This window comes from Ursus americanus, chromosome 16, assembly GCF_024610735.1.
Source record: "Ursus americanus isolate L20-20 chromosome 16, mUrsAme1.1.p, whole genome shotgun sequence".
Taxonomy (NCBI): Eukaryota; Metazoa; Chordata; class Mammalia; order Carnivora; family Ursidae; genus Ursus; species Ursus americanus.
The window spans coordinates 39,154,881-39,176,221 of NC_142142.1; the positions used below are offsets into that span (position 1 = coordinate 39,154,881).

General features: G+C 40.8%; 1 long non-coding RNA gene across 1 annotated transcript in view; it reads right to left on the bottom strand.

The window, feature by feature from the left end:
* The window catches only part of LOC148108790 (uncharacterized), a 129,110-nt gene that overhangs the window by 15,774 nt on the left and 91,995 nt on the right, over positions 1-21,341 (bottom strand). Inside the window, exon 5 of the long non-coding RNA XR_015726971.1 lies at positions 3,273-3,355. This is a non-coding gene — a long non-coding RNA (uncharacterized LOC148108790). The remainder of the gene's footprint in view (positions 1-3,272; positions 3,356-21,341) is intronic.

A 21,341-nucleotide genomic window follows, 5' to 3' on the forward strand; every position in this document is an offset into this window, starting at 1 on the left:
ACATTGCTGCTTCATGATCAAAGGCTATACTATGTCAGTATTTTAATGTGGTTACATTTAGCAAAATTTGAGGGAAAAAGCTTATAAATATTAACCTCTTTATAATTTTAATAATTTCTAGAAATTCTTGATTTCGTGAAGGTAAAAGGATCTAAATTCCAATGCTTGTTACTAAGTATGTGTTCTTTTTCCAATGCTTATGATAGTATCAGCCGCGCAGACTTTGAATAATTAGTCCAAAATGTGAATTAAACAGTCCAAAAACAATAATGACGCCCATTGAGTAGAGCCCATATTACTGACTTTAGCAAAAGCCATTGCAATAAAGTGGTGAAGATTGAAGCCAAGTTGGAATGAAACCCAGAGTGAATTGGAGGGAAGGGTGTGGGGATGACCATTTCTACAGACCCTTTCTCATTTTAGACTTACCCTGGATTAGCTCTGGCTCACAATCTTTTCAGGGTCACCCTAATTCTCGCCTCAGTCCCATAGGAGGAAGATGTTAGAAGATTGGAACCAAAACCCCCTGGCTCTAGTCCAGCCCCAAGACTAAGATAATGATTGAAGAAATAAAAAGCACTAAATCTCAGTTTATATGAACTGGGTCAATATTTTTTAGAAACTTGCAATATTAAATTATTTTATAAATGTTACATGTAGGCTTGGGGAATGGTAATTTTCTAACAAGCTAGGAGTTGACTACAGGGTCAGAATAATAGACGTTATTTGACGCTAAGAGAGCTGGGACAAGACGGTGTGAAGGAAGCCAAGGTGTCAAAGACAAGAAGTAATCAAGTAGGAATAAGGTTCGGGACTGAGGATCAGGATAGCTGAGGACGCTTGGCCAAATAAAGGCACTCAAAGTGGAATCCAGGGGTGTGGGATTCAGGGGTGTGAAAAACTCACATAAATGTTAGGTGGCAGGGCACATGGGTGGCTCAGTCAGTTAAGCGTCCGACTCTTGATTTTGGCTCAGGTCATGATCTCAGGGTCGTGTGTGTGAGCCCAACATTGGGCTCCAGGCTCAGTGCAGAGTCTGCTTGAGATTCTCTCCCTCTTCCTCTGCCCCTCCTCTGCTCACACTCTCTCAAAAATAAAATTAATTAATTAATTAATTAATTACATGTTAATTGGCTAGAGTGGGAGAAGTTACCACTGCCTCAAAGGTCTGGGCTTTTAGCCATATGGACACAGCCTTGATATTTCCTCCACCCACCCTATGAAGTATCACTAGTCTCATTTTACATACGACAGCTTGCCTTGGGTCACACAGCCAGTGAGTGGCAGACCCAGGATTCAGCCCCAGGCGACCTGACCCAGGACTCAGCACAATACTCACGTACTGTAACACCTGAGCTCTCTCCTCCTGGTGCGATGTACTATCATTTATAGGTGGAGGCTCCCTTGCTCCAGACCTTCTACTCTAGCTTCTTAATCATACCGATTTCCATGTTTAGGGGCCAGGGGCACAAAGCAATCTTCACGAGCTTACTGCAAACCTCTCTGCACCCTACTCCTAGTTCTGATCTAGTGAGCTAGCAGAAAATTCTTCAGTTTAGCGTCTTGATGAAAAATCTCTCCATTATCTTAACATCCTCTCTCTATGGGAACCGAACACCTAAAGCACCTCCAAAGGCACACCGGGACTACCAGTTAATTAGATCCTCAAATTAGGTCCTGGATGCTGAGCTTCCCCACCTAGGACAGTTTATGCCACGCGGAAGACCCACGAAGGACAGCGGGTATCCAACACACATGGTTGCAAAACATGGCCAACTGAGCAACCTTTGTCCTCATTCACTGTGCCAGACTCGCGGGCTGGCTCCCGGGCTCTGACTGCGAACAGCTGTCTCAGCGCGTACTGACAGAGCAGAAAGTCACGTCGAACTGTGTGTGCATGCCCATCGGAATGTGTGCGTCGCTGTATGTTTGAATACTTGTGTACATCTAAGAGAGGACTCATAGATGTCCCAACCCTGAATGCTTATTCCGTCCTACCCGCCCCTTCTAGGCACGTGGTGGAGCGTAAGAGAGAAGTGAAGCAAGATGCAAATCAGCTCATTCCCCTGAGTGTCAGGCAACATGAAACCTGATGTTTGGGGACCAAATCCGTTTGTTTGTATCTTTGTTTCAGCTGAAGCTCTTCCATTCCCACATGCCCCAGGGATGAAGTGCAGAGCCCCCGTGGGGCCTGCTGGAGCTATTTTCCCAGTTGCTAAGCAATATCAGTCCCACTTCATGCATGGTGAGCTCATGCCTGTGCTGTGGCAGTGGCTGTGGGCGATCTGGGATTAGCTTTACAACAACCCGAAAAAGGGGGGCAGGAGGGGGGGAAGCGTGTATGTGCGAACAGCACACATGAGCAGTGACAAAGTGATGAAGGATGCCCAGAGCCACGAGGAGCCGTAAAAACAATGATGCCATTTTAAGGATCTACTCTATGCCAGGTATTAGGCTAGGCACATGAGTTCACCGAAATAGGGAGGACACAAACAGGGGAGGCGGCCCCAGGAGAACAGACGCCTGCCATTCACAGTTGTATTTGCCTCACATGGTGCCTGGCACATGCTATGAGTTGAGAAATTATTATTCAAATAAGTGAGTCACCGTCTTTAAGAGCAGGAAAGAGCCACCATCTAATCCAATTCTGTCATCTTACTATACGAGACAATCTTTTGGAGAAAACCCATATACACACCCTCGGTCTATCCCTCATACACATCTGACTCCCATTTAGAAGGCCCACACAGGAAAGCTGCAAATAGAGGAGGCTCTGGCCTTCTGCTCCCCACTGCAGAGGACCCAAACAACCACTGGCAATCAAGAAGAGAAGGTGGGAACCATGCCTGATTGCAAGGATTTGCCTTGGCCCTTCATTCCCACTCCGACCACCTCCCCCAGCCTAGGCCCTGAGACCTCCGGCGTGGGCTGCTTCGACGGGATCCTCGCCATTCCCCCTGCCTCCTTTCTCCTGCTGTTTCTCTTCCAGACCATTCTGATAACACAGCAGCAATGGTTTCTCTTCCTGCAATCAGTTCCTTCCCAAGAGCGTGCCCTGGTCTCTCCCCACCCCCACAAAGCAGCCTTCTTCCTACAGGCTTCTCCCCACTACCTGGGTTTATCCAACCTCCTCTCCCACAGAGCCCCAATCCTGCCTGCTGCTCCTGCCAAACCAGACCTCTTTGCAGCCACCACACACATCTTAACCAGACCCAGTTGTGAGCCTTTGACAAAGGACCCCAATCTTCTCTTCGTCAAACTGCAGTCATTACCTCTGTGTAAGACCTCCTCCTCCAAGAAGTCATCCCTCTCCATTCTTTCTTTTCATCTGGATTTCCAGGGATTTTTTTTTTAACTGTGGTAAAATAAACAACATAAAATTTATCACTTTAACCATTTTTAAGTGTACAGTTTAACATCATTAATATATTCACATTCCAGAACCCTCTTGTTTTCCTAAAACTGAAACTCCACACCTATTAGATAATAATTCCCCATTTCTCCCTCCCCTCCACCCCTAACAACGACCATTTCTGACTTAGAAATTTGACTACTCTGGGGGCACCTGGGTGGCACAGCGGTTAGGGGCCAAGGGCCTTCGGCTCAGGGTGTGATCCCAGAGTCCTGGGATCGAGCCCCACATCAGGCTCCTCTGCTAGGAGCCTGCTTCTTCCTCTCCCACTCCCCCTGCTTGTGTTCTCTCTCTCTCTCTCTCTCTCTCTCTCTCGCTGGCTGTCTCTATCTCTGTCGAATAAATAAATAAAATCTTTAAAAAAAAAGAAAAAGAAAAAAGAAATTTGACTACTCTGGGTACCTCATATAGGTAGACTCATACAATATTTGTCCTTTCGTGTCTGGCTTATTTCACTTACCATCATATCTTTAACGTTTGTTCATGTTGTAGCACATTTCGGATTTTCATTCCTTTTTAAGGCCAAAGAATATTCCATTGTATTTTGTTTATCTATTCAACTGCCGACGGACATTTGGATTGTTTCCACCTTTTGGCTATTACAAATAATGCTATAAACATTGGTCTCCAAATATCTGAGTTCTTGTTTTCAATTCCTTTGGGTACATACCCAGGACTGAAGTTGCTAGATCATTCAGTAACTCAATGTTTAATTTTTTGAAGATCTATCATATTGTTTTCCATGAAGCTGAACCATTTTACATTCTCATCAGCAAAGCACAAGTGTGCCAATTTCTCTACATCCTTACCACACGCGTTATCCTTTACTTTTGTTTGTTTTTAGAATAGTTATTCTAATAGGTGTGAAGAATAGCTATTCTAATGTCATTGTGGTTTTTTAATCTGCATTTTCCTATGGCTAGTGATGGTGAGCTCTTTTCATATGCTTATTGGCTATATCTTCCCTGTAGAAATAGCTATGCAAGTCCTTTGACCATTATTTAATTGGGTTGTTTTTGCTGTTGTTGACTTACAGGAATTCTTCACGTATTCCAGATACTAATCGATTATCAGATATGTGGTTTGTAAATATTTTCTTCCATTTTGTGGCTTGCTTTTACACTGTGTTGGTAGCGTCCTTTGATGCACAAAAGTTTTAAATTTTGATGAAGTCCAATTTATCTGTTTTTTCTTTTGTTGCCTCTGCTTTTGGTGTCATCAAAAAAAATCATTGCTGAATCTACTGTCATGAAGATTTTTTCCTGTATATTCTTCTAAGAGTTTTACAGTTTCAGCTCTCATTTAGACTGCTTAAATCCATTTTGAGTTTAATTTCTGTAGATGGCATTAGGTAAGGCTCTAATTTCATTCTTTTGCAGTGAAAATCCAGGTTCCCCAACACCATTTGTTGAAAAGACCATCCTTTCGTCTTTGAATGGTCTTGGTACTACTGTTTAGAATCATTTGACCGTATGTGCAAGGGTTTGTGTCTGGGCTCTCTACTCTATTCCACTGGTTTATAGGTCTGTCTTTATGCCCATACCGTATTGTTTTGATTACGGTAGATTTGTAGTAAGTTTTGAAATCAGCGAGGGTGAGAGCTTCAACTATTCTTTTTCTTTCCTTTTTTAAAGATTTATTTATTTATTTATTTATTTATTTATTTATTTATTTATTGAATTGAAGGAGAGAGAGAGAGGGCACTCTCGAGAGAGCACAAGCAGGCAGAATGGCAGAGGGAGAAGACGCAGGCTCCCCCCTGAACAGGGAGCCTGCTTCGTGGTTCAATCCCAGGACCCTGGATCATGACCTGAGCCAAAGGCAGACGCTTAACTGGCTCAGCCACCCAGGCGCCCCTCAACTGTTCTTTTTCAAGATTTTTTTTTTTTTTTGACCGTTTGTGCTCCCTTGAGATTATATATGAATTTTGGGAGGTATTTTTTTTCCTATCTCTGGAAAAAAAAAAACTGGCATTTTGTAGGAACTGCATTTAATATGTAGATCGTTTTGGGTAGTACCTGGGAAGTTTAAAAAATATTTTCTTAAGGTTATTTATTGTTTTTGTGTGTGAATGTCTTCTTTAGCCAACTTAATGATAGAGTTTCGACCATTAGAACTGTGTCTTCTGTCTTTTCTATCTCTCTTTGTGTCCAAAACAATACTGAAGACATTAAGCTATAGACAAAAAGAGGAATTATTATTTTGCTAAGTATATTTCTTTAACAGGGAAAGTGGGGAACTATTGACTAACTACCCCCAGATTTTTTTCTAAGTTTGGATTTTTCTATCGGATGACTTACAGCTAACCAAGAAAATAACAGGGGCCACCAATCCCTGTCATAGATGGAAGACACACACTCCCTTCCTGGATCGCCATTTAAGCTGATACACTGACTGCAGGCCACGCCAGAGAAGCCAACACCTCTTCCTTCCCTGATAATTCCAGTTATGCTACTGTTTGGATATGACTGTTCATAAGAAACCTGAACAGAGGGCTGCCTGGATATCTCAGTTGGTTAAGCATCCCACTCTTGATTTCAGCTCAGGTCATGATCTCAGGGTCATGAGATCAAGCCCCGCATTGGGCTCTGCCCTGAGCATGGAGCCTGCTTAAGATTCTCTCTCTCCCTCTCCCTCTGCCCCTTCCAACCTCCCCCCACCCCCCAACCTTGTTCTCGCTCTCTCTCTCAAAAAAAAAAAAAAGGGGGGGAAGCCTATGTTGATGTTACAATTGTCATGTTATGGGGGTAATTGTAATTAAATTAATACCATTTATTCAGAGTTTGCTATATGTCCAATGCTAAGCAATAAGTATGTTTTACATGCATTATCTTAATGTTCAGGGACAATCAGGGGCAAGAATTTGTAGAAAGGAAAAAAGTTTTGGTATCTAATTCTCACGTGAGTGGGAGAACTCAGGAAAAGAAGTCTAAGTAGAGTGCATTTTAACATATAGGGAGTAAACTGCTAGTTATATACAAAATTGAAGTAATCACACATTAGAAGGGTATTTTCAGCTTGCGTTTCCTCTGAGTTTGGGTTCTATCTGTAATAGTTCCATAGTGCTGGCCTGTAAAGAACCAAAATGAAGTCCTTCTAAACAGAGCGCTGCAGAGCTGAAAATACACAGCACAAGCAAAGGGCAAGACGTGGTCCCAGCAAACTCGCCCACCAGAAAGGTGGTTCCAAGAGTCAATCTTGGTTCCAAGAGTCAAGGCAAGAAAACCTTCTTACACCATGGCTCACACTATGAGCTGAGCCTTCCCGAACCAACGGAAATTTCTGGCCACTGGTGGGGAGTGTTGACAAGTTAATTACTAAGCCTGTAGAGTCTGTGGTAACTGCTGGGTTGTCCACAAGAATCATGCGGTGCCAGATGTTGCTGTTGCACTGAATGACGTGTCAGATGTGTCAGGCACTAGGACCAAGCCGATTTGTTGCCACGGCAACCGACAACTGAGATTAAACAGTAGTTTCCCTTGAAATTAGTTGGCATCCCATAGACCGAACAATTGATTGGTTGGGGACATTTTTAGTTTTCCATGATGTTTTGGTTCTTGTATAACCTAGTGTTGAGATCCTAACAGAGCTAGGATGAAGAAACTCGGCAGTGAGCAGTTGCCACCTATAAAACCTGAGCTTCCTGAAACCTCTCTTTGTGTTTTCTACCATATCTTGATTCAGTGAGCCACCTGTTCCTCTCCCAGAATTCCCCATTCCTCACCAGCATTTCCTGATTAATCAATCTGCCAGATCTCCTTTGCGTATCCACCCTTCAACCCTGAAAACATTACGCGTTCCTTTAATTTGGTCTGATCCCCATAAAAATCAAGTCAGGTGGCCCACAGAAAAGCACTCATCTGCTCATAGACCAAACCCCTAAGTCCAACCAGCCAAGGGACCAAATATACGCAAAGAGCTCCAGAGCGGATAGAAGATGAGTTTACTCAATCCAGTTTCACTACTGCAAAGTAACGTGTAGTGAATGCACTAATAACATCGGTCTCTAGTGTCATTTTTGATAACTGAGGCAAATATTTACATGCTTCAGGTCTTATTTAATCTACTTATTTGTCTTTGTGGTATGTGTCATAATCCTTCAATGGCTTCTTCCTGCCAAGAATATAAAGTGCCAACTCCTTACATCAGCAGTCAAGGGTCTGCAAAGTACTCCCTGGCCTATACTCTCCAGTCAAGCCTGGCTGGTTTCCTTCAAGCATATCCACACATTTCTGCCTCTGCGTCTTTGCTTATCACACTTTCTGCCACTGTAATGGCCCCTATGCCTCACCATCACCAGGTTCCTGCCAACTGCCAAGTCCTGGGTCAAGTCAAAGCAACTGAAAGGATAAGAAGTTAAAGTTCAGGAAATTTCCCAGAACCAAAGTTAAGGAATAGAAACTAGGAGAGGAAATGTAAGAAGTTAGAGGATGAATCCAGACAGACCTATATCCAATTTTCAGTAGAGGGAAGATATAAAATCAAAAGGAGGAAGTAATTAAAGAAATAATGCAAGAAATTTTCCCCAAACTAAAATGAGTTCCTAGATTGAGGGAGCCCACCAAGTTATAGAAAAATAGGATCCACATAAAGATATATTGCTATAAAATTTCAGAATGGGCGAATTAATAAGAAGATCCTAAAAAACTTCCAGAGAAAGAAAGAAAAAAACCCATAAAGAATCAGAATTGCTTGGACTTTCCAAGAACAAGAATAGAAGCTAACATACAGTGGAACAATGCCTTCAAAATTATGTGCGGAAATCTTTTCCAAATAGAAGGCAAAAGCCAGCCAAACTTTCAGTCCAGTGTGAGAGTAGAATAAAGACATTTTTAAAAATTTGTCTCTCATGTACCCTTTATCTCCCATGTACCCTTCTCAAGAAGCTACTGCTCCCCGGGGCGCCTGGGTGGCGCAGTCGTTAAGCGTCTGCCTTCGGCTCAGGGCGTGATCCCGGCGTTCTGGGATCGAGCCCCACATCAGGCTCCTCTGCTGGGACCCTGCTTCTTCCTCTCCCACTCCCCCTGCCTGTGTTCCCTCTCTCACTGGCTGTCTCTCTCTGTCAGATCAATAAATAAAATCTTTAAAAAAAAAAAAAAAAGAAGAAGCTACGGCTCCCCTAAAAAAGAGTGGGGGAAGGAGAAAATAAAGCAAGAAAGAAGAAGATGTATTATGCAGAAAATAGAGGATTTTTTTTTTTTTTTGAGAGAAAGAGAGAGAGAACAAGCGGGGAGAAGGGTCAGAGAGAGAGAGAGAAGCCGGCTCTCTGCTGAGCAGGGAGCCCAATGTGGGGCTGGATCCCAGGACCCTGAGATCATGACCCAAGCCGGAGGCAGACGCCTAACCGACTGAGCCACCCAGGTGCCCCCAAAATAGGGGATTTAAATCAGAGGAGAGCATGATGGCAGGGTATGATAGTGGAGGGAATCCCAGCTTTGCAGCAGGCCTGGAGAGAAACCTGCACAGTCAGAGCACTGAGAGGGACCTGAAAGGGGTTACGGGGTAGATCAATAATCTGCCTGATCCTTCCGATACTGCTGAGAGGAATTTTATGACTCTGTAAGAGTTTGAGGAAAATTTTTGATAGATTCATAGAAAACTTGAAAAATCACTCCAGGGGAAAAAAAATGTATAAAACAAAGAAATGTAATTATATCTTGTGGCACAACTATTAATACTGTTTATATAACCATAATCATGTAAAAATGTAGTATTGGCTCAAGCAAAATTGTGACATAATTGTGGGGTGTAGCAAAGGAAACTTTATGTATATTGCAGGACAGAGAACTCAACTATGCAAACTATGTGCTCTAACTATTGTGAGAGACCCTAAAATGTTTATCTCCCATGTAGGAGGCCAACACATGATGTCTTAAGTGAAAAAAAAAATCCAACTAGGGAAAGCAAATTACTTAGAGACGTAAAAGTAAAGCACGATGTAAAAGCCAAGGGTTGCAAATAACACACACTGTCAGGGATAGGACTTACAGATGGGGCAGGTGGACTTTGGAGTCGCTTTCTGTTATCAGCCCTATCACACTACTTGACTCTTTGTTATATTCATGTATTACTTGAATTAAAAAAAATTAATAGGGCAGGAACAAGAGGGAAAGCAAATGGCACAGTGAGAATAGATGTTTATGCCATGAAGCCTTAGAATTAAAGAAGTAGAGGGACCTTAGAATTCATTAGTTGGTAGAGCTTCTCATGAAAATGGAGCAGAGACAGGTGTGATGGACTGGGTGGGCTTTGACATCAAGCGAATAGTGACCACAGCAAAGACAATGAAGTCTCACATACTTGGAAGGAGGTATAGGAAATACCTGCCCAGAAAAGATGTGCCACTCAGTACAGGTGATTCGAAGCTTTTTCTACCTGCCCAGGGGGAAAGCATGTGTCATAAAATCAGAAGGGTGGGGCACTAGAGCAGAGAAGCAAACACAGACGAAGTCCTCTGAATATGTCCATCATCTTCTACCTGGCAAAATGTATTCACAACACCCCACTAAACCCCCAATGAAGGGAGATTCTCAAGCTTTGCAAGCCCAGTGACTACTGGGGATAATTTCAGCCATATTGGAGGTCATTGCCTGTTAGCAGACTGTCCTTAATTTAGTGAACATGAAAATTTTTTGTAAAAAACTTTCATAGGTTTACTCTGACTGAAGTCTCCAAATTTCCCCTTAAGATTTCATGTTTGTTCAATGCAAATTCACTTACAAAGGAGTTTTCCAAAGCAAGACCATAGACACGCAGTGCTGTCCACCCTTCCATGTTGTTCCTAAAGCCTAGAATTCCTTCTCCCCTACTGCCACTTTCATCTGGCTAACTGGGCCCTTTATTAAGACTTCTCAGGCATCATTTTCCTGTAGGAAGGCTTCTTGGGCCTCTTCCTATATCCTACTCCCCAACCAAGGTGAATACGATGGTTTTCCTCTGTGCTCCCAGAATGTGTTGTGTATAGCTCTACTTTAAACTTAGCCCATTGAAACAGAACTAACCCATGGCCATCTGTCTCCTCCAGTGGATGGAAGGATCATTTGCCTGTGTCATCTGTCTCCCCTATAGGACTGTAAATCTCTGAGGTATGTAGCCATCTTTGATTATCTCTGGGTTTCTACAAGTACCGGCACCAAATTGGACCAGCGAAGAAAGTGGCAGTCGCAGATGGTGGTTAAGACCTGAAGAATGAGTGTTACTCCCTGAATACAGAACAAATTAGAAGAGGAGGCCTCCTGTGAATACAAACGGTTTAGCAACAAAGGCCTGGCTAGACTTAAGGCTTTATCTACCCTACCACTTGGTGCCCTTGTCCAGGGAATAAGCTACAGGACTTTACGCAATTCCTGTGCTTACCAGTTGTGTGACCTTGATTGCATACTCTCAATGTCAGCTTTCTCTTCTGTTAAGGACCGAGAACAGTAAACCTCATCTGGTAAGGTTGTTTGGGTAATCTTATCCAATCTTACTCAAAACTAATCTTATCAGAAGTATTGCATGAAAAAGTCTTTGCTAAGTGCCTGGTACAGAGTAAGAGCTTCATAACTAGTAGAAGTTATCGGGATTGTTGTTTATAACAAGGTACCAAGGAGCCACTGGGGGCTTTGAAGCAAAATAATGACATTTTTGTGTTTGACAAAGGTTGTTCCAGCAGTGGCATGGTGGATAGACTGAATGGGAGCAAGATAGAGGCAGAGAAAGGAGGAGTTGGGAGCCTATTTCCAACGGCCTGATGAGAGATAGAGGGCCCGAGTCAAGGTAGAGCAGACATGAGGGGCGGAGCAGCAGAAACGTTTTCTGCACATCCTTTGGCGCTCTGCAGTTCTGCCTCCCTGCCGAGCCTCCCCCCCAAATCATCAGGAACCTGTGCAGTGAGCCCTGCTCCGAGGACTGATGCCAAAGGAATTAAGCATGTAACAGTGCATTAAAATAGGCTGGTCAGAGAAGAGGAAAAACACTGTAACCCTCCTCAAGGGACTCAGAAGGCCCTAACCTGCATCCATAATCCCCCGGAAACTTCTGCAATCCAAATGTCCAAATGAGAAGGTTTAAATGAGAATGAAACCCCATACAATGCACACGTGCTCACAGACACACATGTACGTTTTTGAGATGGGTGCCAGACTGAGGGAGCCCGGGCCAGCAGAAGAATGTTTTCCAGACCCCTGGTACCAGAGCTCTCATCTGCCGGAGTTCAGGCGGGGAGTGGGACGTGGAGCAGCAAAGGAGGGACCCCGTGCCTGATGGCCTCTCTCTAGATACTGAGCTCACGGGTTCATTCCAGATTGGAAACACATGCGCTATCAGGCAAGGCAGGAACCAGAAATCAACAACATATAAAAATATTTCCTTCCACAGACACTTTTCTCTCCATGCTCTTGCCCCTCCTCCCCCACCTCCCTTCACTTCTTTATTGGCAATGGGGCTTGCTAGGGAGGGACAGGCTCTTGTGTCCCATAAATAATAATATGAGTGGAAGCTTTACATATGGTTTGTGTCTCTATTTCTGAGTCATTCTGAATGCACCTGAAATTGTAACAGCCAAGGGAGAGACTTCCAATGGCACATAAAGCCTGCTTTGAGCACTGTGTGAAGAGGGCTTCTCTTTCTTCTTATTTCAGTGCTTTGTTTTTTCTACTAGTGCCATATGGTGGTGACACCGTCTCAACACTTACAGTCAGAACTTGGAGGGAAATCCACCTCCCAAAACACGTACCAGAGCAGAAGTGTCTTTGGAGCAAGGGCTTCCAACCTAGAGCCCACAGGTGGTGCCGAGGGAGGCCTGAGCACCCTCACTCCCTAAAATGTTGCATCGTGATGGTTTGCACCTGTGTGCACACATGGATTTTTTTTTTCTAGGGAGAAAGTCCACATATTGTCAAATTCTCAACCGAATCCATTACCAAAAATGTTTAGAATTACTAACTGAGCTGTTAACCAGCCCGGTGACCCTCATTCTCATCTGAAGCTTGAATCCCCTACTTATTGTTTCATTCATGCACTAATCCAATTCATGCTTGAACACCTCCAGTGATGAAAACCTGACAGAATGGCCTAATAATTGAGAACAGAGGCATTGGAGCTGAGCCTCCAAACCAGGTGTTCAAAGCCTGGTGTTGCCACTTTCTAACTGTGACTTTGGGCTGTATGTTAAGCCTAGCTCGTCCTCATTTTCATCATCTGTGTGTATGGATTATAACACCTCTTAGGTATGTTGAGATTAAATGAGGTAATGTATGCACAACTTTCAGCACAGCACGTGGGAGCATTGTAAGTGGACAAGTGTCGCTGCCATTGCTGTCATCATCATCTCTATCATTATTATTATAGAGACAACTCATTACCCTCTGAAAAAAAATGGTAATCTTTTCTGTTTCTCTTCCCTAACAAAATTCTCTTCCTTATGTTCAACCGAAATATTCTTCCCTGCAGCTTCTGGTCATTGGCCTTCCTTGACACTTGGTCATGCAGAACAAGAGAAGGGGCTCAAATATAGCCTGTCCCATCATTCTATCGTAGCGTTCCAGGGAAACTTGCATTCTAAAACAATGCATTAGAGTAATAATCATTCAATGAGAAAGAGAATATTAAAGCTAAAGAGCTTTAGACTCAAGACAACAAAGTAGACTGTTTTGTTTCGTGAAGATATTTTGACAATAAACTATCTTTATACTTCACATGGAGAGTTTTAAAATTTAAACACCCTTGAGCAAATCTAGTGTCTGGTTATACTTATCTTTTACGCAAAAGATCTTTCCCTTTCCTATCATTACCAGTACCATAACTACTACAGTATTTCTTACAAATTCTTCTAACCCCTTACCTCCCCCTGTTACGATAGACAAGGTCTCTCAGGCAACATCAGCATGTTACACACAACAGCTTATGTCTTCCCGGAGCAGAACTAGTTGCTGATTCTGATGCACTGGTATTTCTGATTCTGTAATCTTCATGAAAGCCAGAACAATGGCAGGGATAACTGTTCTCCTTTGAGTTCCCAGCACCTACCACAGTGTCTGGCTCCTGATAGAAACGTAAAAGATAGGGGCGCCTGGGTGGCTCAGTCTGTGAAGCGTCTGCCTTCAGCTCAGGTCATGACCTCAGGATCCTGGAATCGAGCCCCATGTGTCTGCTTCTTCTCCTTCTCCCTCTGTCCCTCCCCTCTGCTTGTGCTCTCTTTCACTCTCTCTCTTTCAAATAAATAAGTAAAAGCTTTAAAAACAAAAAAACTTAAAAGACATTTGTTGAATGAATGAATGAATAGTAAGTAAATGAGTGAATGAATGAACAATGAACCAACTTATAAGCAATTTGTGAAAAGTAAATTAAAAGTAAATTATGTCCCTTTATTAATCCACTATGTCATATCCAATTTGCATTACAAAAATTCATGTTTTTATAGCTTTTATAATTAAAGTGCAATGAAGACACACTTCAAGTTTTCTCACTCTTGAAATCACTTCTTTTCTTGGATAAATACCCACAGCTCTTTAAATCATTCCTTATGTTACATGCTTTTATACCCTTTCAGTCATCCTCATTCTTCTTTTTGGACATTGAAGGCTGATTATTCCTACACCCTAGAGATGTCAGGGTCCTTAACTTGGGTCCTTGCCAGCTCTCCAGAGTTTGCCTGATGCCCTTCTCCTTGGGGAGAGTCAGTGGCTTCAGAGTTGAAAGTTTCATGACGACCCCCTGGGAGCTGGAAGTTTAAAGGAGAAGATAATATTGAAGAGACATTTTAGGCCACTGAGCTCAATTCTTCTTTACATGTAAAGGATCTTTAAGGGTAAGTACACGGGGCTGTGTAGCAGCAGAAGTGAAACTTGTCCTTGTGACTAAATCATATGATTCAGAAGGAAGATTTTAATTCTCTAATCATGGTGGGTGCCGAAGATAATAAGACTGGAGCAAGCTTGACTATTGCCATCCTCCTTCTGGGCAGGTAACTGGTGAAGCCCTAGAAACCAGTCACTTAAAAACATCCTCTTATAGTACCTACCATGTTTTAGGTACTGTATTGGGCCAAAAGAGCCTCTGCTCTCAATGAGGTAATGAGAAATAAATACTGAGACAATCAGAAAACAACAGAGTGACACAAATAAACAACTAACAAAAAAAAATTGCTCGAACAAAAATCTATTTAAAACTTCATCCTCAATGCCAGCAAAGACATTAAAACTAAAACTTCAGTGAGATGCCACTTTTTTAAATAGTTAAAATTGACAAAGATTTAAAAAGAAACAAGTCCCCGAGCCAATGAACATGTAAAGAAAGGCATTCACCACACACCGCTGGTGGAAGGAAAAAAAGATTACTGGAGAATTTCCAGAGAGCAATTTGGCAGTTATTTGCAAAAACTTTAAGGTGCACATCCTTTGACTTGGAACTCCCACTTGTAGAAAATAAATCCTCAGGAAATTATCAGGGACATACACAAAGATATATGTGCAAAAAGATTCATTGCAACATAATTCATAATAAAAAGTAAGAAACTTAAATATCTAATGTTGGGGAATTTATTAAACTGCAATATAGCTATCTGATTTTCTCAGCACTTACCATCCTACTACCTTTGACCACCGTCCTCTGGTTGTCAACATCCATTTTCAGGTAGAATTGATACAATTTTTTAGGTGGTTATTACCAGCGCTGTGGACAATAGCCTACAATTTCTCCTGCTCTGGACACTAATCCTGCTTTTAATTCAACCTAAAATTAAGTGCAGCCAACCAAATTGCAAGCCTTTTTCAAACCAGTTTTTTACCACCTTGTATTTATATAATTTTTTTTTAACCTCAAGTCAGGACTTGACATTTTATCCAGTTCAATTTCACCTTATTGATTTTGGCCCATAACTCAAGTCTTTTGATATTATTTTGAAATGCCTTCCAGTTCTGGCCATGTCATAGTCAACATTTTTATCAGCCGATTATATGAAGACATAAAAGATATACATATCCAGCTTGTGGGTAACACAGGAAGTCCTATATCCCGGGAGGCCTCCCTTTGGAATGGCTCTAAAGCATTAATCAGCACATAAAAAGAACAAGAGAATGCCTCCCTTACTAAAACACAACACAAAACTTGCCAAGCTTTTTAGAGGAAAGCTCCAGAAATATGTCTGGCTAAAAGCGCACACTTCCCTAACTCTTCAGTTGAGAGCACTGAGGGTCAGACAGACCTGCACTGGGGTCCCAGCTGTGGGATAGTTACTCTGTTTTTCTAAGCCTCCATTTTCTTATTTAGAAATGGAAGTCATAAAAGCAAGCACCTAATAATTTACCTATGGCTACCTAATAACCATTTCCTATCCAAGACATTCCCATATCCACACACCCAAAATACACTGTGATTCACTCAATCTAGAGAGACCCTTTCCCACACATAGGGAGACACCTTCACCTGTGACAGATCGAAAATCTAATAGTGCTTCTTTAATACAGTGATCAAAATATACCCATAAGAGTTAGCCCACTCGTGGTAACAGGAAGTTCCTTTCTTGTATACTCCTTGGCTAATATTCAACCATACAATGGTGTTCAACTATTATAAATTCATTTGCTGGTAGTTCTATGTTCTTAACTTCCTTTTTCCCTTTCTCTTTTTTGTAAGGGCTCCTCTTCTACCAGGATTAGGAACAGGCAAAACAAGTAGTTGTTGGAGGGTGGCTCTCACCAGACTACCTGGGTTCAAATCATACCTCTGCCATTTACTAGTTGTATGATCTTGCAGGGATTTTTTTTTTCTGTGTCTGGATTTCTTCATTTGTAAAGTGTGTTTAATAATGATAGACTTGTCAAGAAGTTTGTGAATGAACATATATAAAGATCTTGGAATAGTGACTGGCACATTTATTTCTTGACACATGTCTCTACTTAGTCTATTCTCTTTACCTAAAATGTGAACCTTCTTCCTTTCTTCTAATCTGTGTTGCCACTTTTCAGCCAGCCCCAGAAGTCAGAACCAAGAAGTCTCCTTTTCTTAATTCTCTCCTGACAAATTATTCCTTTATGATCTTCAACATACCATCTAAATCTTAGGATCACTACCATATTTAACCTATTTATACACACCATTGATTATAAAATAAATCATCAATTTAGGTAGTTTTTCAATGAGAAAAATAAAGGACTCACTACCACAACAAATATATGCACTGTTTGTCCACATCCAATTTTCAAAGCCTAAATATAAACATATGTTTTAAAATGACTATAGTTAATAATACCGTATTATGTATTGGGAAGTTGCTAAGACAGTCAATATTTAAAGTTCTCATCACAAGAAAAAAATTCTAACTATGTATGGTGATGAATGTTAACTAGGCTTATTGTGGTGGTCCTTTCACAATGTATACAAATAGCAAATCATTATGTTGTACACCTGAAACTAAATACAATGTTCTGTGTTAATTACATACCAATATTAAATAATTAAGTAAATATGAATAGGTTAGACTCATATATATGACAAAGGAAAGGTGATGGGGATAACAGAACTCTCTCACATAAGCACAGCTGGCTGTCTTGCAAAGACCTTGGATGCTATTAATCATAAAGGAGAACTGAACAAAAGCATAGGTATGATTTATACAATTCATTGCTTCTTAGAAAATGCGAATTTAAACGTTATAGCTCTCTTTGAAGTGGTAGTAAATCCTTTTTGAGTTTTTTTTATTGTGGTAAAATAAACAACATAATATTTGCCATTTTAACCATTTCCAAATGTTAATTAAGACTTGTTTTGCAACCTAACATACGATCTATCTTGGAGAATGTTCCGTGTATGCATGAGAAAAAAATGAATATTCTGCTATTATTGGGTGATATGGTCTATATTTGTTTGTAAGGTCTAATTACTTTATAGTGTTGTTCAATCCCTTTATTTTTTATTGATGTCCTGTACAGTTCTTGTATCCATTATTAAAAGTGGGCTATTGACGTCTCTAATTATTATTGTGGAACTATCTTTTTCTCCCTTCAATTCTGTCATTGTTTGCTTCATATGCTTTGGGGCTCTGATGTTTGATGAATATGTGTTTATAATTGTTAGATTTTCTACTTTTTAAAGATTTTATTTATTTATTTGAGAGAGAGAGAGAAAGAGAGAGCAAAGGGTGGGAAAGGGCAGGGGGAGAGGGAGAAGCAGACTCCCCGCTGAGCAGGGAGCCCGATGTGGGGCTCGATCCCAGGACCCTGAGATCATGACCTGAGCCGAAGGCAGATGCCCAACCGACTGAGCCACCCAGGCGCTCCTAACTGTTAGATTTTCTTGATAAATAAATGCTTTTATTAATATGCAATGCCTTTTTTTGCCACGTGTAATCGTTTTTTAATTAAAATCTATTTGGTCTGATATTGGTATGGTCACACTAGCATTTTGTTGGTGACTCTTTACATGGAATATCCTTTTTTCCCCCATTCTTTCACTTCCAATCTATTTGTATCTTTAAATACAAAGTGAGTCTCTTGTAGACAACATATAGTTCGATTTTTTTTAATCAATTGTGTTGATCTATGTCTTTTGATGTAGGGAGGTTCATCCATTAATAATTACTGATAAAGAAGGTCTTACTCGTGATATTTTGCTATTTGTTTTCTGTTTCTCATTTGCTCCATCACTGCTTTCTACTGTGTTTAGTTGATTTTTTTTTTTTTGTCGTGACACATTTTGCTTCCTTTCTCATTTCCTTTTGTGCATATTCTGCAGATATTTTCCTTGTGATTTCTCTGCAGATTATATACAATATCTTAAAGTTGCAACAATCTAATTTGAATTGATACCAACTTAACTTTAATCACTATATAGCTCCTATATAGCTCTGCTCCTCGTTTTGCTATTAACCCCATAAATTACATCTTTAAACATTGCCCGATAACATAAATTTAGAATTCCTTTTTATGTAGTTGTCTTTCAATGTTATAGAAAATAAAAAGGACTTACAAACCAAAATAATAATACTGGCTTTTATGCTTTCCCATGCATTTAAATTTATAGGAGATTTTTACTTCTTTATACAGCTTCAAATTGTGATCTAGCATCCTTTCATATCAACCTGAAGAACTTCCTTTAGCATTTCTTGAAGGGCAGGTCAGTTATAATAAACTCCCTCAGCTTTTGTTTATCTAGGAATGCCTTAATTTACCCTTCATTGTTGGAGGATAGTTTTGCAAGATACAGAATTCTTAATTGACAGTACTTCTTTTTTTCTTTCGGCACTTTAAATATATCGTTCCACTGTCTTCTGGTATCCAAGGTTTCTGATGAGAATTTGGTTAATAATCTCACTGCGAATACCTTGCACGTGATGACTTGTTTATCTCCTGCTACTTCCAAGATTCTCTCTTTCTCTCGTAATTTCAACAAGTTGATTATAATGTGTCTCAAAGTGGATCTCTGAGTTTATCCTACTTGGAATTAATTGAACTTCTTGGATTTGTAGATTTACGTCCTTCATCAACTTTGAGAAGTTTTAAGCCATTAATTCTTCAAATTATCGTTTGCTCCCTTCTCTCTTTTCTCCATTTGGAATTCTTTTAACATATGTTGGTCTGCTTGATGGTGTCCACAATCCCTTAGCTATGTTCATTTTTCTTCCTTCCTTTTTCTTTCTGCTGATAATTTGAATCATCCTATCTTCTTTATTATTTCTTTGCATGCTCAAAAATGTTGAAATCCCTAGTGTGTGTGTGTGTGTGTGTGTGTGTGTGTGTGTGTGTTTAATTTCAGCTATGGTACTTTTTAGCTCCAGAATTTCTGTATGGTTCCTTTATATAATTTTTATATCTATTTTTAATACTCTTATTGTGTTTTTTACATTATTTTCCCGATTTCCTTAGTGTTTGTTTATGTTTTAGCTCTTTAGCTCTTTGGCTCTTTGAGTACATATGATAGTCAATCTTTTTTTTTTTTTAGATTTTTTATGTATTTATTTGACAGAGAGAGAAACAGCAAGAGAGGGAACACAAGCAGGGGAAGTGGGGGAGGGAGATGCAGGCTTCCTGCTAAGCAGGGAGCCCAATGAGGGGCTCAATCCCAGGACCCTGGGATCATGACCTGAGCCAAAGGCAGACGCTTAACAACTGAGCCACCCAGATGCCCCAATAGAATCTTTTTATCATGAGTGTGTATCTGTCTTTTCAGTTCAGCTGTAAGCTACTTAAAAACAGGGACTATATTATATATCCATAATTAATATGCTATGTCCTTAGCACCATATAATGGAAAGAACCTAGTGCCCTATATAGTACCCAAACACTTACTGTATTTAATCTATGATAGTGAACAAAATCCTTTCTAAATGGTACATACATGTTCATCTTTCTAGTTAAGTGCCTCCTTTGTGCCAAGATTTGAGATCAAACTCAAGCTAACCAAAACTCACATTTGTTTTTGACCCCAGCCCAGCATTTTTTTGGCACTACCGCTGACAATGTCAAGTTGCTCCTGCTTTAGGCTTACTTCTGTGTTCCATCTTGACTAGCTAGAAAGACAGAGTAGAGAAAACTCAGTTCTGTGAAAATAGGTCATTTACTTTAGGACATTCAGACTTCCTCCATTTCCTAGTAGTCCAGCTTCCAAGCACAGTAGATTCAGCCTAGGGAAAGAAAGTAAAACCACCAATGCAGCCTTCCCTGAAACTCTTGGAATCCTTAATTTATAGCTCTTTATGTATGTGCATTTGTGCATATGTACCTTTGTATTTTTAAACAGTAATTCATGATTGATTTGGCCAACTCTAGTAATAAGAAAGGAAATGGTTAAATCCCCTTATCCCTGTGTATGTTTGTACCCAACTGAAAAAAGAAAATAAAAATGCCAACTTCACCCCTGAAATCAGCATTGGGAAACATGACTTAGATGTGCTGCCACAATGAGCTTCCTAACACTGAACTCTGAAGTTCAACAGACATAACCACCCAGCATGGAAGTTTTAGATAAGGTATGTCTCACCTGCAAGGGCAGGGCCTACCCTCCAGAAGCAGAGCATAATACGAGTGCTTTGGCAGATACAAGGAGAAGAGGCTGAGCTATACACACCCAGCTCACCAGGCAGAATAATCCCTTCTCATTCAAAAAAACACCTTAATTTACAAATCTTCTGGGATTTTTTAACAAGTTCTTCTTGGGTTTTTTTGTTTTTTGGTTTTTTTTGTTTGTTTGTTTGTTTGTTTTTGAACAGAGACAATCTGGACAAGGAGGGAGCCTTCCCAGTGGGATGGACCAGAGGCTGCCACTAAGGAGATAGGAAAGGCTGTAGCCTAACTTCCCAAGGGAGAAGAAGAAGTAGGTGCCCTTCCTGTCTGAAAGCAGCAAGGAGGAAAACTGCAGCCTGGCACCTATCACTGCTCCTCCCCTTCCTTTGCTGCCTTAGTAACAGTTTCTGACTGTTACATGGATGGAATGTGCACTCGTGTTTAATTACTGCTCTTGCCTGGTATAAAGGGCTTTTCTCTTATATGAATTACTGAGAAATAAATGGATCATAGGTAGTATTGTATGATGGCTCAGGAGCTAAATTGCCAGGGCTGCGTCTCAGCTGTGTGCCCTTGAACCAATTACTTAAGCTCCTGGTGCCTTAGTTTCTTCATTTTTAATAAAGTGAATTACAATAGTGCTTGTTACAGGGTTGTTTTGAAACTTAAATAAGTTAATATATCTAAACTACTTAGAATAGTATCTCCAAGTACTCCATAAGTGTTACCTATTGTTATTACCTAATTTTCAATTATCTTCACCAAGGACAAAGTGGGAAGACCTGGACTATACAGAAATGGGTTTGTTATACAGAAACACACCTACTTACACTATATTCCTCATTTTACAACCCTAACCTCCTCTGTTTGGAGACTCTGGGGGTTGAACTGGGATAGTAGACTCCAATGTATCAGGAAAAATTAACAACACCAATGCGATCTGACAGTGC